This window comes from Silene latifolia, chromosome X, assembly GCF_048544455.1.
Source record: "Silene latifolia isolate original U9 population chromosome X, ASM4854445v1, whole genome shotgun sequence".
NCBI classification, from domain to species: domain Eukaryota; kingdom Viridiplantae; phylum Streptophyta; class Magnoliopsida; order Caryophyllales; family Caryophyllaceae; genus Silene; species Silene latifolia.
In genome coordinates, this window is record NC_133537.1 from 64,745,610 (window position 1) to 64,764,166 (window position 18,557).

General features: G+C 40.2%; 1 non-coding gene across 1 annotated transcript; it reads left to right on the plus strand.

The window, feature by feature from the left end:
• The first annotated feature begins 2,863 nt into the window (after positions 1-2,863).
• LOC141624627 (small nucleolar RNA R71) lies at positions 2,864-2,971 on the plus strand. Its single transcript, XR_012534432.1, has one exon. It is a non-coding gene; the product is annotated as a small nucleolar RNA R71 (small nucleolar RNA).
• The last annotated feature ends 15,586 nt before the right edge of the window (positions 2,972-18,557 follow it).

Sequence of the window (18,557 nt, forward strand, 5' to 3'; positions counted from 1 at the left end):
AATATGACCAAGTACCACTCCTTCATTTACCATGAAGTGGCACTTTTCCCAATTCAACACCAAATCAACTTCTTCACAATGCTTCAAAACTTTGGACAAGTTAGTCAAACAAGTATCAAAAGAAGAACCATAGACACTAAAATCATCCATAAACACCTCCATGATAGACTCAATGTAGTCGGAAAAGATGCTTATCATGCAACGTTGGAAAGTGGCGGGGGCATTACAAAGACCAAAAGGCATTCTAAGGTAGGCAAATGTACCATAGGGACATGTAAACGTGGTCTTCTCTTGGTCATCCGGGTGAATGGGTATTTGAAAGAACCCGGAATAACCATCTAGGTAGCAAAAGTATTTGTGACATGCCAACCTTTCCAACATTTGGTCAATAAAAGGTAATGGGTAGTGGTCTTTCTTGGTGGCTAGATTTAGCCTCCTATTGTCAATGCACATTCTCCAACCCGTCACTATTCTAGTTGGAATTAACTCATTTTTATCATTTTTGACTACGGTGGTTCCTCCTTTCTTAGGAACCACTTGGACCGGACTCACCCATTTAGAATCGGAAATCGCATAGATAATTCCCGCATCTAACAATTTAAGCACTTCCTTTTTGACCACTTCTTGCATGTTAGGATTTAGTCGTCTTTGACCTTGAACACATGGTTTATGATCTTCCTCAAGATTGATTCGGTGCATGCAAAATTCGGGACTTATGCCTTTTAAATCGTCAAGTTTATAACCAATGGCTTTCTTGTGAGTCCTCAAGACATGAAGCAATTTAGCCAATTGACTCTCATCTAATTTAGCACTAATGATTACCGGGCACATCCCCTGATTATCAAGAAAAGCATACCTCAAATTGGAAGGAAGGGGCTTAAGCTCGGGTTTTTGTACCTCAACATCTTGGGGTGTAGCAACCAAGCCTATAAAGTGTGAGCTTTCCTCCAATGATAGCTCCTCTCCATCCAATTCTTGCTCCAAAGCATCAATCTCCTCATTTCCAATCTCATCGTCACCTGCAAATGATTCTAAAAGCAAGAGTGCCTCCAAGGGATCTTTAGACAAAGATCGAGGTGTAGAGTCTTCTATAACAATGTCAACAACATCCAAAATGTCAATAGAATAACAAGACTCTTCTACCATAGGACTCTTCATAGCACTATTCAAGTTATATGTGACCTTATCGTCACCCACTTCCAATGTAATTTTACCGTTCTTGACATCGATCAACGCACCCGGGGTGTGTAAAAATGGTCTTCCCAAAATGATTGGGATTTGGGCATCTTCGGCCATGTCAAGAACAATAAAATCAACCGGAATGAAAAACTTACCAACCTTAACGGGAACATCCTCCAAAACTCTCAAAGGGCGTTTTATAGAACGGTCCGCCATTTGCAATGTGACACTAGTGCATTTTAAGACTCTCATATTAAGCTTAGCACAAATAGAGTAAGGTATTACACTCACACTAGCACCTAAATCGCATAAAGCTTTATCAATTTGGTAGGTACCAATTGTGCATGGAATAGAAAAGCTACCGGGATCTTTTAACTTAGGAGGGGACTTGTTTTGCAAAAGAGCACTCACCTCGGCGGTGAGAGCTATTGTATCAACCTCATCAAAAGTCCTCTTCTTAGTTAAAATGTCTTTCATGAACTTAGTGTAAGATGGAATTTGAGTGATTAATTCGGTAAAAGGAACGGTTACCTGTAAGTTCTTCACAACTTCCATGAATTTACCGAATTGGGAATTCTTTTGATGCTTTGCCAATCTATGAGGAAATGGCACTTTGACTTTTTCCGAAATCTTTGCTTCAACATATTTCTTTGGAGGAGCATCCTCCACTTCCTTGTCTTTCTCAACAACAACAAGTGGGTCATCCACTTTCTTGGGAATTTCTTCAATTTCCTTATCATTTGGAGAGACCTCCAACTAAACAAGTACCTCCTCATCATCTTTGGGCATGGATGGCCCATCATATTTTGTACCACTTCTTAAGGAGATAGCATTAAGGGTAGCATGAGGTTGCTCACCTTGAGGGGGTAGTTGACCCGATTTCCTTGAAGAGCTAGATGAGGCGAATTGAACCATTTGTTGCTCCAACATTTTGATTGCGGCATTTTGAGCTTGCTCATTCTTTTGCATTTGAGCAAACAATTCCTTTTGCATACGGATTATCATGCCCTCGAGCTTACCTCCCTCTTGGTTATTTTGTTGGGCATTTTGTTGTGGAGGTTGAGTTTGTTGGAAATTATTTTGTGGGGGCCTTTGTTGATTTTGATACCCCGGTGGAGGGATATATTTTTGTTGTTGAGGGACATAGGCATTTTGTTGTGGTGGGGGTTGTGGTTGAGGATTTAGCATGTTGTTGCTTCTATAAGACATATTCGGGTGGAATTTTGAGTTTGGATTATAAGTATTTGAGAACGTACCCGGTGGATAAACATTTTGTGCATTTTGTCTTAAAGCTAAAAAGGCATTTACCTCTTCAATGGGAGTTTGGCAATGAGCGGCATAATGACCCGCACCTCCGCAACCTTCACACACAACGATTTGGCTTGTTGGGGACATGGCATTGACTTGTTGAATGGAATCTCTAGCATCCCTCTCCGCCAATTGTTGTTGGAGCAAAGCAATTTGAGCTAGTAAAACATAGTTGTTAGAGGATTCTTCTTTACCTTTAGATGGCACAACTCGAGAATTGACATATTGGGCGTCATGGATCGCCATAGATTCGATCGTGGAATGAGCAAGATCGGTGTCAATTTGATCAAACCGCCCATTGTTGGCGGAATCAAGAATCCTTCGGGACTCGGCACAACATCCATTGTAGAATGTTATTGCTAGAAACCAATCATCTAGCCCATGATGTGGGCATTGCCTTTGAAGCTCTTTGTACCTCTCCCAAGGTTCATATAAGCTCTCAAGAGCTTGTTGACGGAATCCGGTGATTTGGCTCCTCAAGGTTTGAGTTTTCTCCGGTGGAAAAAACTTTTGGTAAAAAGCAAGAGCCAATGTCTCCCAATTGGTGATTCCCAAGGTGGTGCGGTCAAGGCTATTGATCCAAAGCTTGGCCTTGTCCTTCAAAGAGAAAGGGAAAAGTATTTCCCTTATTTGGGCTTGGGTGACGCCCGTTTGCCGGATCATGGAGCAATAGTCACAAAAGTTTTGCACATGCAAATTGGGATCCTCCAAAGGACTTCCCCCAAATTGCTTCCTCTCCACAAGGCTAATAAAAGCCGGTTTGATCTCGAAGTCCGGCGCGGTGATTTGAGTGGTTGTGATTCCGGCCGGAAGCATAGCCGCGGTGGGCTTTGAGTGATCGGAAAGTCTCACCATCTTTTTGATAGTAGATGGTGGTGGTGGTGGAGTTGATGAACAAGAAACCTCCTCCTCTTCGAGAACCTCTAGATCGTCTAAGTAAGACTTTCTAGCACTTTCAACTTGTACGGGAGAAGTGGCTTCTTTCACTTCCTTCCAAAATCGTCGTCTTCTCCTAAATGTTTTCTCGAGCTCAGAATCCGGTGAAAGCAATTTTCCACTACGAGAGGACCTGGGCATAAGACAACAATTTCTAGAGAAGTGATGAGTAACGGTCTAAAGGAACAAGTGTTCCCCAAGACAAAGGAAAACAAGATAAAAATCGACAATTCAAAATGTAATAAAACCGTTTCCCCGGCAACGGCGCCAAAATTTGATAGGTTTTATCGCGTACCTATGCAAAGATAATTTCCCTAGACACAATTTAATGTAGTAATAGGGGTCGAACACAAGGAAACGGGAATTACGTAGTGAATTGCTATGGGTAGATTTTTATCAAGGTTGATTACGATTTGGGTTTGGTTTGTTTGGTTTGATGATTAATGAAAATTGCAATGTAAATAATATGATAAAAGATAGTCTAAAGGGTTCGAGTCACTCACGCAAAGGTAAACATAATAACATGATAAACTTGATAGTAATAATCTTGTCAATTGCTTAGGCTTAAAGACACCCACCTTACGGCATTAGTGTCAACCATGGACCGGGTCCTAGAGAAACTCTCGTCCATGACTAGGTCGTCCTACCACACATGCTTAGTCTAATTCAATTCCGTGCCTCTCAACTTTAGAACGAATAAACAAGTTTTAATCTACGACTACGGCCGATAATCAAAGATTAAGCGTAACAAAGCAAACATGTGATGGAAGCAATTGATCAATATTATTATGAACTTTATTTAATCATATTATATGTTTGATTTTGCATGGCTCCCCTAGCCTTTAGACTAGAGAATTTAGCTACTCATACTAAGTTGTAAATTGCAAACTAAATTAAGAGAAATGGTGAACATAATTGTACGATTTATATAAACTAATTGATTTAACATGTGGAAGAATTAAACTAAAGCAATCTAAACAAATTATTTAATTATAAACTATGTAATAACTGAAATAGAAATGTAGAGATATAAACTATAAGTAGAAATACCTTAAAAGTAGAGAACTTGTATGGAAGAACAATGTATAACCAAAAGCTTGAAATAACTTAGAACCAAATGTTTGAAGAACTACAAGATTAACTAATTTGTAAACTAATATAAAAACTATTGAGAGAATTATAATGCTTAAGGCTATTGTAAACTAAAACTTGGACGTAAAATTGGATACCCAAAACCTAGGAATACCTCTCCTATTTATAGGAGAGGAGGAGAAAAACGTAAGCCATCAATGGTCATGCAACCCCGATCGGGATTGGGCGGCCCCGATCGGGGTCGTGTGATCCTCGGTCAATTGTCTTAATTCTTGATTAATTACATTAGGAATCTCTATGCTTCGTTTTTAATGCTCCTTAATCACACGGTAATGCTCTAAATTCCTAGCATCCTAAGCTCTCTTGGCATCCAATGCTTGCACCTTAATATGGACCTTCAATTTGGGCTTGACTTTACATTTGGCTTCATTTGTAATTCCTTACTTCAATCTACTAATCTTCATGCAAAGCCCAAGCAATCTTCACACACTTAGTCCAATATTTGGCCTTGTTTAGCTTAGTGAACTTGGTGTACAAAATCATAGGAAAAAGCCTCTAAATGCTTAGATTCCTACAAAACCGTAACAAACACAACGATACACCTAGAACACAAAATTAGCTCAAAAATATACTAATTAAAGTATGATAATCAATAGAAACCGAGCTAAAATGAGGGGTAAAAGTATATATAAAATGAACATATCAGAGAGAGTAGAGAGGAAGAGAGAGTATCGTCGTCTAAGATATGATGAAGAAGTCGTAACACGTCGTACTTAACCTAGTTTAAAGCTAATTACAAAGCCTAACACGAAATAAGGCAAAAAACACACGTACAAGGTGAAACATCTCGATCGAGTGGAATGAAACCACTCGATCGAGGACATAACCAGAATTTCCTCTCGATCGAAAAGAAAAACTATTCGACCGAGGACTTCTTATATCAGCCTTCTCAATCGAGCCCCAAAACAACTCGATCGAGTGAATCTTCAATAGATAAAGCATTCGATCGACTAAGAAGTGGTCGATCAAGTTATATCAGCACGTAGGATTCCTTGACACCTTCCGAGGTCAGCTCACGCGTCTTTTAAGTGATAGATTCCAAGCTCCGATTCCTTATTCTCCATAAATGCATGCAAATGAGACGAGTTTAGGCTCGATTTATCTTCTTTCTGGCCCGTACCTGCAATTTACACAAGACAAACCAAAGTAGACTATTCGGGGGTATTTGTAGCTAGATGCTACATAAATAGTACAGAAATGCGTGTAAAAATGAGGTAAAAACCTTATATAAAATACACGATCAAATCTCCCCAAACCAAACCTTTGCTTGTCCCCAAGCAAACTATGAATGCAACTAAGAACAAATAGTGGAACGGGACCAACTCATTGGCTACAAATCATTCACCAAAACCAGTTTAATGCAACAACTAACAAAGTGGCAAATGATAAGTGCAAACGAATTAAATCAATGTCTCAAACTTACTGAACCGTCGACCTTGCAAGACTCATAGATATCGGATTCTCACGGGTCGCTCATCACTCAAATTAGGCACAAGGTCAGTATATAAGTGAAAGATAGAAAGAAATAAGACACTCACCTAACTCGACCTATAAGAGCATGCATGCAGTTTAACATGAATAAAGTCTCTACAACCGTACATATGCATTCCCACCAACTGATGACCAAGACACATGCCGACGACTTACATTTGGGTAAGTGAGGTAATGGGTAGAAAGGGGCTAAAATGAATTTGGAAAAGTGGAGTTAATAGCCAGGCTAGCAACAACGGATCCAAATTTTGAAACTACATCCCAACTTCATACTCAATATATATTAATACAAAACAGTGCAAATTGGATGCACTCAACTCACAATACACCATAAACTTGTCAACTCCCCATAGGATACAAATAAGACATGGGAGTAAAAATCATCTATACAACTTTTCATTTTTCCGCATATGATTTTTCCTTTCTTTTTCATATTTCTTTTTTAACCTTTTTTCCGATTTTTTTTCTTTTTCCACAATTTTTTCTTTTCGTATTTTCTTCTTTCTATTCCCTTCAACATTTCCACAAACTTCTTCAAGTCGGATATATAACCAAACCACAATGAAACATTCCATTTGGCTACTGATTACTAGCTCGGCTAGGGTAGGCAAAATTAAGGATTGTAACTAAACAGGACAAAGAAGGCAGTTTGGCTATGTGAGGTTCATAGGTAGAATGAAATAAAGGGAACTGCCTCTCCTAACATGTGTCACCATCCACAGACCGAATGCATACAGGTATTAAGAGGTCTAAATTCATACTTATGCAAATTGATGTTACATGCCTTATAGAGAGTACTACTCACATCCTATATGAAACTTGTCATAAATGTCACCAGTTTATAAAGCTCTAACCTCAGAATGTAATGTAGCTTGCCAATATGTGAGTCAAGTCTATTCGTTCAGATAAGAGAGAAACAAAAACTCGTATATTATGCACATTACCATGCCAACAAAGTTCAAACGTTCAAATTTCAAACGTTCAAACGTTCCGACTCAAAATAAACGTGAAAATTTTTGAATTTTTATGTGATTTTTTGAATTAAAAACAACGATGCATGCGAAAAATGAATAAACGTGCAAACGGAAATGCAATAAACATGCAGACATAGATATGGATGCATACCTCCCAAAACCAAACCGTACAATGCCCTCATTGTACTAAAAATAGGGAAGGGAATGTAAACTAAGTGGAACAGGATAACGGGAGTCGGAAAACTTACAAGACGGCGTAAGGAGGGACCTCCCCAAACCGACTATGAACATGGGAGGTTATGGGTAGCCACACAGTAGCTCAAAGGACGAAAAATAGCAGTTGACCATGTAACTACTCGATCGAACAGAGCAAAATAGTTTAATCGAGGAGATCTGGTGTCAAAAGGACTCGATCGAGAGGATATGTTACTCGATCGAAAGAATTGGATTTGAAGCATTTCGATCGAGTTCAGCAGATGCTCGATCGAGTAGAATTCTTAGCAAAAGTGCTCGATCGAGGAGAAAAACCACTCGATCGAGCTACCTCACCTGCAAAACGCATATAAGAAGTATAGGAAATACGAGAAACGCATAGTTCAAAGTTCCAACACACAACAAAAAGAAGGAGAAAAAGTTTAAACTAAAGTACAACAAAACAGTCCGGGTTGCCTCCCGGAAAGCGCAGGTTTAAGAGGTCCCGCATGACCTTTCTGGCTTCAACTAACTGGCTCATCAATCTCGTCGAAGTACAATACTTCAACGCGGTTGTCTGCATTATTTGCTTCGTGGTAATGCTTCACATATTGCCCATTCACCTTGAACCTATTTCCCTCGGGACCTTCTAGCTCAACAGACCCAAATTTAGTGACGGTACATCCTTTGTATAAAACCACTCCACCTGGACTTCAGCTTGCCAGGAAATAATCGCAGTCGGGCGTTAAACAGCAATACCTTCTGCCCGACATGAAATTCTCGAGGTAAGATCCTTTTGTCGTGCCATCTCTTCGTCTTCTCCTTATAGATGCGTGATCTATCATAGGCGTTGAGCCTAAACTCCTCCAGTTCATCTAGCTGCAATAGACGGTTCTGACCACACAACTTAGGATCAAAGTTAAGTTCACGAATTGCCCACCAAGCTTTACATTCTAATTCGACAGGTAAATGACATGACTTCCCATAAACTAACCGATAAGGTGATGCACCAATCGGCGTCTTAAAGGCAGTCCTATAAGCCCATAATGTGTCTTCTAGTTTAAAACTCCAGTCCTTCCGTGATTTAGAAACTACTTTAGCTAAGATCTCTTTAATCTCGCGATTAGAGACCTCAACTTGACAACTAGTTTGGGGATGATACGCCAAACCACGCCGGTGTTGAACACCAACCTTAGACAAGATGGAAGTTTGTTTCTTTTCCATAAAGCGCATTCCCCCATCACTAATGACGACCCTGGGGACACAAAATCGCGGAAATATAATCTTTTTAAACATATTAATCACGGTCCTGGCATCATAATGGGGTGAAGCAATTGCCTCCACCCACTTAGACTCATAGTCAATAGCTACTAAAATATACCTGTTACCTTTACTAGATGGGAATGGTCCTTGGAAATCAATGCTCGACATCGAAAACCTCAACCTCTAAGATACCATTCCGCGGCATCTCATGTCTCTTTGAAATGTTCCCTGATCATTGGCAGGCATCACAAGCTGAAACAAAAGCCTTACCATCAGCAAACAAAGAAGGCCAGTAGAAACCAGACTGAAGTACCTTAGCCACAGTGCGCGATGGACTATGGTGACCACTATAAGAGGATGAGTGACAGCCTTCCAAGATCACTTTGGTCTCCCACTGCGGAATACACCGTCTGTAGAGACCGTCTGCACATTCCTTAAACAAATAAGGATCATCCCAGAAGTACTGCTTAGCGTTATACAGAAAACGCTTCCTCTGGTGATGAGAAAGGTCAGGCGGCAGCGTGCCACTGACAACGTAATTAGCTAGATCTGCATACCAAGGATCTTGGTTAACAATAGAAGACAAAATAGCAAACAAAGAGTCATCAGGAAAAGAATCATCAATAAGTAAAGAATCTTCTCCCTCTTGCTGTGACAGTCTCGACAAATGATCAGCTACAACGTTCTCAGCACCTTTCTTATCCTTTATCTGCAAATCAAACTCCTGAAGAAGGAGTATCCATCTCAATAGCCGCGGTTTAGCTTCCTTCTTAGCAAGAAGGTGTCTCGTATTTGCATGGTCGATAAAAACAGTAACTTCTGACCCTATCAAATAAGAACGAAATTTTTCTAAGGCATAAACAACAGCTAGCAGCTCTTTCTTAGTAGTGGTGTACTTCACTTGAGCCTCATACAGAGTTCAGCTCGCATAGTAGATAGCATTTAAAGCTTTGTCTTTCCGTTGCCCTAACACCGCTCCTAGTGCATAATCACTAGCATCACACATAATCTTAAACGGCAAATCCCAGTCGGGAGGCTGTATGATCAGTGCTGATACCAAGGCCTGCTTTAACCTGTTAAAAGTAGAAAGACACTCATCAGTAAATACAAAAGGGGCATCCTTAAGCAGCAGTTGTGTAAGTGGTTTAGCAATTTTTGAAAAATCCTTGATAAACCGGCGATAAAAGCCAGCATGACCAAGGAAACTCCTCACTCCTTTAACATTAACAGGAGGAGGTAATTGCTGAATCACTTCCACTTTTGCTTTGTCAACTTCTATACCCCTGTCAGAAACTAAGTGCCCTAAGACAACTCCCTGGTTGACCATGAAATGGCACTTCTCCCAGTTAAGCACAAGATTAACCTCAATGCAGCGTTACAACACTTTATCAAGGTTAGATAAACAGTTAGAAAAATCACTTCCATAGACACTGAAATCGTCCATAAAGACTTCCATAATAGACTCAATGTACTCCGAAAATATCCCCAACATGCACCTTTGAAAGGTGGCAGGGGCATTACACAAACCAAAAGGCATCCTGCGATACGCAAAAACGCCCTGAGGACATGTAAAAGTAGTCTTAGCCTGATCATCTGGATGAATAGGGATCTGAAAGAAACCTGAGTACCCATCTAGATAACAGAAAAACTTATGAGAAGCTAACCTTTCTACCATCTGATCAATGAAGGGAAGGGGAAAGTGATCTTTCTTGGTGGCGGCATTCAGTTGTCTGTAGTCGATACACATCCGCCAGCCAGTTACTACTCTAGTAGGTATTAACTCGTTTTTGTCATTGGTGACCACAGTAGTCCCTCCTTTCTTAGGAACTACCTGAACCAGACTCACCCACTTAGAATGACCAACGGAATAGATAATACATGCGTCAAGCAGCTTCATTACGTCAGCCATCACAACATCTTGCATCTTTTGGTTCAGCCGACGCTGACCCTGTCTGCAAGGCTCGTGATCCTCCTCCAGCTCGATCTTGTGCATACAAATATCGGGACTAATCCCCTTGATATCATCCAAAGAATAACCCATAGCTTTCCTGTTTTTCTTAAGCACAACTAGCAAAGCAGTCGGCTGATCATCATCAAGTTTAGCCCTAACAATGACTGGATATTGCTCGGTATCATCTAAGAAAGCATATTTTAGATGAGAGGGAAGAGGCTTACGCTCAGGTACCTTTACCTCAATGGCGCAAAGAGTACTGATCATCTGTTTCACTTTCTCTCCCTCAGCGTCGGTGAGTTCACGCTCATCTAAAGCAGCTTCAAGCAAATCCAACACAGCATCATTGTTATCTGGGTCATCTGCACACTCATCCAAAAGCATTAAAGATTCTAGTGGGTCCTTTTTAAAAGAACCCGACCAAATTTCATAGACAGACTCGTCAACAATATCAACAGAATAGCATGTATCCTCTATCATTGGCCGAGCCAAAGTACTAGGCAGACTGAAAGTAATTGCGTCATCCCCCACTGCAAGAGTCAAACGCCCTTGTTTGACATCAATAATATTTGTTGTGTACATAAGAATGGTCTTCCTAGTATAATTGGGGTCCGGGTATCCTCAGCTATGTCTAAAACAATAAAGTCTACTGGTATAAAGAACTTGCCTATTTTCACAGGAACGTCCTCTAAGATACCCAAGGGTCATCTTATAGATCTATCCGCCATCTGTAATGTAATATTAGTCATTTTAAGGTGACCCATTTTCAATTTCTTGCAGACAGACAGAGTCATGACACTGACACTGGCTCCTAAATCACAAAGAGCCTTATCTATTACTTCATTGCCTATAATACAGGTAATAAAGAAACTACCCGGGTCTTTCATTTTAGGTGGAGCCTTATTTAAAAGTAAATTACTAGACTCTTCCATAAAAGCAATAGTCTCAAATTCACTTAGCTCTCTCTTACGCGTCACAATATCTTTCATAAATTTAGCGTAAGTAGGTACCTGGGTAATAAGTTCGGTAAAAGGAACAGTTACCTGGAGGTTCTTGACAACGTCCACAAACTTATCGTACTGTCGCTCAACCTTGGCGTCCTTCAGACGTCCTGGATAGGGTACTTTGGTAGCAATGAGTGGACCCGTGACTTTATCTTTACCTTTATCAGCACGTGACGTCTTCACAGCGGGGGAAGAGGACACGGTAGCGGAATTAGATGTTAAAATTGAAGCTCCGCTGGTTCTGGCACTCGATCGAGCAGTTTCTTCACTCGATCGAGCAGTTTCTTCACTCGATCGAGTGGTTTTATTCTGAGCATCACTCGATCGAGGCATTTGAACCTCTCGATCGAGTTCTTGAATTTCAGGTTCTCTCGATCGAGTCCCAGAATCACTCGATCGAGTAACTTCTTCTGCCAAAGTGTTCGATCGAGAGGAATAAACTCCTCGATCGAAATCTATTAATTGAACATCTCTCGATCGAGTGGTAATTGTACTCGATCGAGCAGTGGGAGGGGCTAATTCACTCGATGAAGAGAAATTTCATTCGATCGAGTACCAGGACAATATTCAGCAGGGATATCGTTCGTAAGCTCTTCCAACTCGTCATTCGGGGCATCATCAGTTGTCACAACCCCGTCTTCCGGCATTTTTGGTCCATCATAAGTAAGACCACTTCAAAGATTAATGACATTGATTGGGTCGCACGAGGGTGGTTGATTGACTTGGTTTTGCGCGAGTGTCAATTACACAACTTGCTCTCTTAGCTCCACAATAGCGGTATTGTCCTTATTGCATTTCTCCCCAAGTTGTTGCGTTAAGTTCAAAACCAAGGATTTCAGATCGGCTAACTCCCCACTTGTAGAAGAGGAATCCGGTTGTGGCATTGGTGTAGAATGAGTAGAAGCACTCGTTGAGGTCAAGTCTTCATATAATTTGGAAAAAGGAATTCCTTGCTTGAATTTTTGATAAGCAAGGACACGCTCTACATTTTCCATACAACCAATGGGGCCATGCCCCTCCATACCGCATCTACCACATATTATCTCATGCTCAGTAATAGCACAAACTTGTGCATGCTCACCCATAGTCTGTATAATCTCCGGACCACCTAGACTTCCGCTAGGACTCTCCACCTCAGCTACTACCAATTCGTTAGCATTCCTACCTCCTCGGGGATTTCCATACTCGGCAACATGGATGGCCATATCCTCAATAAGATGCCACCCTTGACTATCCTCTACGTTCTTCTGAAATCTCCCTTTGGCTGCATTATCAAGAACAGCCCTCTGGTCCGGATACAACCCATTGTAGAATTGGGTACATAAGAACCAGCGCTTGAAACCATGATGAGGCACAGAACGGACGAGCTTCTTGAACCTAGTCCAAGCCCCGTTCAAGTCTTCAGTAGGTAGTTGCTCAAATGCAGTAATTTGAGCTCTCAACGCATTAGTGCGTTGTGGTGGAAAATATCGCTTGTAAAAGGCCAAGGCAAGGGAATTCCAGTCGGTTACACCGGCAGCTTCCCTGTCTAAATCTCTCAACCATTCCCGGGCATCATCAGTCAAAGAAAAGGGGAAAAAGGACTCCCTTCACTTTGTCTTGTGTCACCCCAGCAGCAAGAGGAATGGTGGAACAGAATTCTGTAAATAATTCTATATGCTTGCACGGATCTTCTCCAGGTACCCCCCCCCCCCCCCTAAAGAGATTTCTCTCGACCAGTTGTATGTAAGAGGGGTGGATTCTAAAGGTCCCCGAATCAGCAGTGGGTAATAGGAAACCTTTTAGAAGGGAATCCACCGTAGGCTCTAAATGACTGGCTATATTCGGCATCCTAGAAGATAGAATCTACAGTGAAGCAGGTACGACAATGTTCTCTTCTAGAACGGATATCCTGCAAAACTTATCAAGGACTAACAAAAAATATGAGATCAGTCTTAAGGAATAAATTCCTTGAGACGAGAGACAAACTTAATAAAAGCAACAAAATTACGCCACCTCCCCGACAACGGCGCCAAAATTTGATACCATCGTTAGGTACCAAAATTAAATACCTAGATACAACTAACAGAAGTTAGCAGCAAGTAGGGTCGATCTCCACAGGGAGATGGGAAAATGTCAACTTAATTAAGTCCGTCTAGGTAACAGTTCTAGGGGTTTTACTTGTTTGTTCTAATCTAAAAGAGATCAAGAAAGAGAGGAAGAATAAAGGAATGAAAGTTAAGCAAATAGAGAGAAAACAGCTAAGATAGTCGGTTCACCATGATTCTTCAGTCATGCTATCTATGTCTCAGGTCAATGCAAGTATGGTCTACGAGGCAGTAAATATCTCCTTCCGGTCTCAATTCGCCCTAAAGCATAGATAGCTTAGCTTCCGCCCTCACTACGTACCCTAATATTCGCTACAAGTCTCACCCTTTCCAATCTTCCGATCTAGGTCAAGGTTTACTGCGGTTTAATGACTAATTGCGTCGACTCAATTAGGCAGAAACAATTAAATGTAGCGATTAACAACATAAACTACACTAGCATTAAATCTAATAATTTGATTTACAATTCCTTCATAATCATGGATTCCCTATGTCTTAGCAAAGAATCTTAACTATGCATTATCATTGAGTTAGCAATAATCATACATAAACAAGAGAAATTAAGCAGCGTAACAATGCAACGAAGAGATTGAGTAAAAGCAATTGTAGATAAAGGAACAGAAGAAATAAATAGCAATAAAGGGATTAAGATTAAGAAATAAAGGAGAGTAATGATACCGATTACAATATTCGATTCAAGCAAGAGTTCCCAAAAGTAAGAGTAGGAGAGAGTAGAGAGGAAGAGAGAGTATCGTCGTCTAAGAGATGATGAAGTAGTCGTAACACGTCCTACTTAACCCAGTTTAAAACTAATTACAAAGCCCAACACGAAATAAGGCAAAAAACACACGTACAAGGTGAAACCTCTCGATCGAGTGGAATGAAACCATTCGATCGAGGACATAACCAGAATTTCCTCTCCATCGAACAGAAAAACTATTCGATCGAGGACTTCTTATATCAACCTTCTCGATCGAGCCCCAAAACAACTCGATCGAGTGAATCTTCAATAGATAAAGCATTCGATTGACTAAGAAGTGGTCGATCTAGCTATATTAGCACGTAGGATTCCTTGACACCTTCCGCGGTCAGCTCACGCGTCTTTTAAGTGATAGATTCCACGCTCCGATTCCTTATTCTCCACAAATGCATGCAAATGAGATGAGTTTAGGCTCGATTTATCTTCTTTCTGGTCCGTACCTGCAATTTATACAAGACAAACCAAAGTAGACTATTCGAGGGTATTTGTAGCTAGATGCTACATAAATAGTACAAAAATGCGTGTAAAAATGAGGTAAAAACCTTATATAAAATACACGCATCACTCGGCTCCCACTTCAGTCTCCTTTCCCATTTTCTTCTCCCTTGTCATGTCATCCTCGGCTTCCTTCTGTACATTAACACTTGTCCATATAACACGTACTGATTTTCCAAATCATATAACACACTGTATATAAGACAAATATTATTACCTCTTTTTCCTCCTCCTCCTCCTTCTCTTCCTCCTCCTCCTCCTCCTTCTCCTTCTCCTTCTCCTCCTCCTCCTCCTCCTCCTCCTCCTTCTCCTCCTGCTCCTCCTCCTCCTCCTCTGCTTCCTTTATGACTTCTTGAACCATATCCAACTCCGTTTCTGATGGCTTGTCCCCAGTTTCCAACATTCCCATCATCAACCTGGCTATTTTATGTAGCTGTGTAGTACAAATTAATGTCAGCATATATAGTTGTAAATTAATTACGTTGGTTCAAATACAGTATTTATAGATTACCTTATTGGAAGCATCACCACGTCGAGTAGTTTTCCCAAAATACTTAGTGATACCAACATGCGTTCCTACCCCTCTCACACGACCTGGATGCTCTGCTTTGCCGATTGCCCTAGCAAGAATGTCATCACGTCTTTCAGGCTTCCATTTTCCTTCCTCTACCTCCTTCTCGCAGATCCTCTACATACACATAAAACCATAAAGCAACTCACAATTATACAACTCCGACTACCAGTGGTAGGAGTGACATATTTATTGAAACTTACAATTTTCTCTTTGATGTCCTTATTATATTCAGTTTCCGTCTTTCCATTCTTAGGAGTGTGACCTTCCACCCAAGCGTCGTGACGACTGAATTTTCCAAGCTTCGCCTACAATTCATTCATCACATTGATATCCTCTCAAAATATGTATGATTACAATGAACATATATAACATCCGACTAAAACACCTAATAGTCTAATACTATAACAATTATGTACTTACAAGTTTCTTCTTAATCAATCTATAACCACCTCGGGAGCCGTAAAAGACGGTCTTTTTCTTTGAAATATTCGCCTTATTCCTCTCACTCATAGCCTTCATCAAATAAATTGTATCAAGAAATGTAAGCATGACCAAACACTAAACTAAGTATACTTTTTTACTTATTATTATTATTATTATTATTATTAAGTTACCTTAAACTTGCCAGACTCCCTGTAAGCGATATAGCTATCCCAATGGTCCTGACTGACATACGGATACTTCTTTTTTGGTGGGTTCTTGTTCATCTCCCCGGTTTCCTTGTTGAACAAGAGGTTCTCAGCAATCTTTAGCTTCCAAGATCTGAGGGCTTCCCCTGTCTTTTTTTTAGGTACTTATCATACATTTCGGGGATAACGTAAGCTAACTGCATATATGATGAGTATAGTTGGTACAAGTGTTTCGGCTAATACACATATCAAGTAGTAACTTAATTTCAGCTAAAACATTTATTATTGTATATACATACCTTTATTCTGTTTATTAGCATGGTGTTCCGTATTTGACTCAGTTCACTGATATGCGGCGTACCGAGAGGCACATATTGTCTTACACAACAACCAATCCAACTCGCAAAATACCCGGCATACTCACCATATGCTAGCCCCGTATCTTTATCCCATTGTAAAAGATTAGGTATCTTTGAATTTATTACTTCTAGGGAAACCCTGTGGCGCATTCGACCCGCAGTGTGTTGCAAATTATTCTCATCACCTGAGTCGTCGCCTGACGCATTTCCATCGTTTCTTTTGTGCTTTTAGACCATATCTAAAGCAGAAATTAATAAACAAATAAAAACAATGCATACTTATAATAACAAACAAATATCTAGAGAGGAGGGTTTATTACTTCTTTAAAGAGGAGAATCCGGATTGATCTGGCGGCGGCAATGGCGATGATGACGATGACTACGACGGCGATGGGGTAGCTGGTGGTTGAGGGGAAGCTCAATGTTTGAGAATATTATGTGGGGGAAGGGAAGCTCAGAGTATATATGTGTGAATAATACAACACTTGCAAGACCTTGTTTATTGGAAAGTAATAAACACGGTATAAGAAAAACCGCTATATTTTGTTTCCAAACAGACAACGGTTTTGTTTGAAACCGTAATTGATTAGTACTATCTACTACGGGTTAGAAATAACCGTTGTCTGAAATATTTTCATTTTGTTTGATTTTCCCGCCATGAAATAAAGCAACATTTTTATATACATAACAATGGCCTCAACCGTTATAACTGTACACGTCCAGAACAACGGTTTGGGTATATCCGCTTTACTTTATATTTGATTTTGTTTGATTTTACCGCCAAGAAATAAAGCATCATTTTCATATAGATAAAGCATCATTTTATTTGATACGATTTTTCCCTAACCCGCCTTTGCAACAATGAGAAAAAGTTTACAACAGCAGTTTGATATATATAACAGCAAGACAATAATTACACATGACGTAAGATATCTTGATTGGATTGTTGATATTTTCACGGCTGCCGGGAACGTTTTTTGGATTTGCTAGTCTCTTCATTAACCCAAATACCTTCATCATGATCATCTCGTGTATATATGTTTGGAATGTTAACATTTTCAACATCATTACCAAATTGCGATATAGCACTGTGATCAAGTCCTTCAAATTCGACGTCTTCATCATCTGGAATTCGGCGATGGTAAGATAGAACAACTGGCCACTTCTTATCCATAGGATCGGTAACATAAAAAACTTGTTTTGCTTGTGACGCTAATATAAAAGGATCGTCCTTGTTTCCAACCTTGTCAAAATTTACTAATGTGAATCCTAAATCATCCTTTCTAACACCATTATTGTTGTCAACCCACTTGCACCGAAATAGAGGTATCTCAAAATCCATGTAGTCTAAAACCAATATCTCTTCAATAACTCCATAATATTGCATTGTACCCAAAATAGGATTTTTATCCTTTGAACTAGCAAAGTATATTGCCTCAGAATCTACGCAAACTCCACTGTTTTGCATTGTGCTCGCCTCATCTTGAATGCGGGTGTAGAAAGTGTACCCATTGATCGTATACCCGCTATAAAAAGTTGTACGAGCATCAGGACCGAAAGCGAGATGTCGTAGGCTGGTTGAGCAATCATCAATTGGGTTGTCATCATCGTAAATAGTATCCTTAAAACAGTCACTAAATTTCTTGTAATGCTCATTTGCATACCACCTTTCGTTCTTATGAGGGTGTTTTCCCTTAAGGTAACTCTGGTGTTCCATACTGTAAGGCTGGACATGATCATCGTTAAATAGAACGTATGTATGAGCATTATGTCGCATGTCAGATGACATATCCTTGGAAACACAACCCCTTACACCTTTTCCATTCATCCAGTCACTATGACGATTCGTAGGAGCTCCAATTAACTCATCCAAGGAGAGGTACGCGTAACAATACGAAAGAGCTTCATCGATAATTGCTCGCTATACACCCCTCTGGACGATACCTATTAGATGTGTAACCCATGTAAACTTTCATCAATCGTTCGAATGGGTACTGATTGTTGGAGTTAGTGTCCTCCACAATAGTACGTTAACATAATAAATCTCATTAATAGAATATCATCAGATATTTAATTATTTGATCCTCGTCAGTTGATTAACGTAAATCGATAACGGTTGGCTGACTAGAGTTTGACGTTATTGTCGTGAGACGGCGGTGATCAACTGACCCCTCTCGGTCACACCTAAAGGAACGAACCCCAA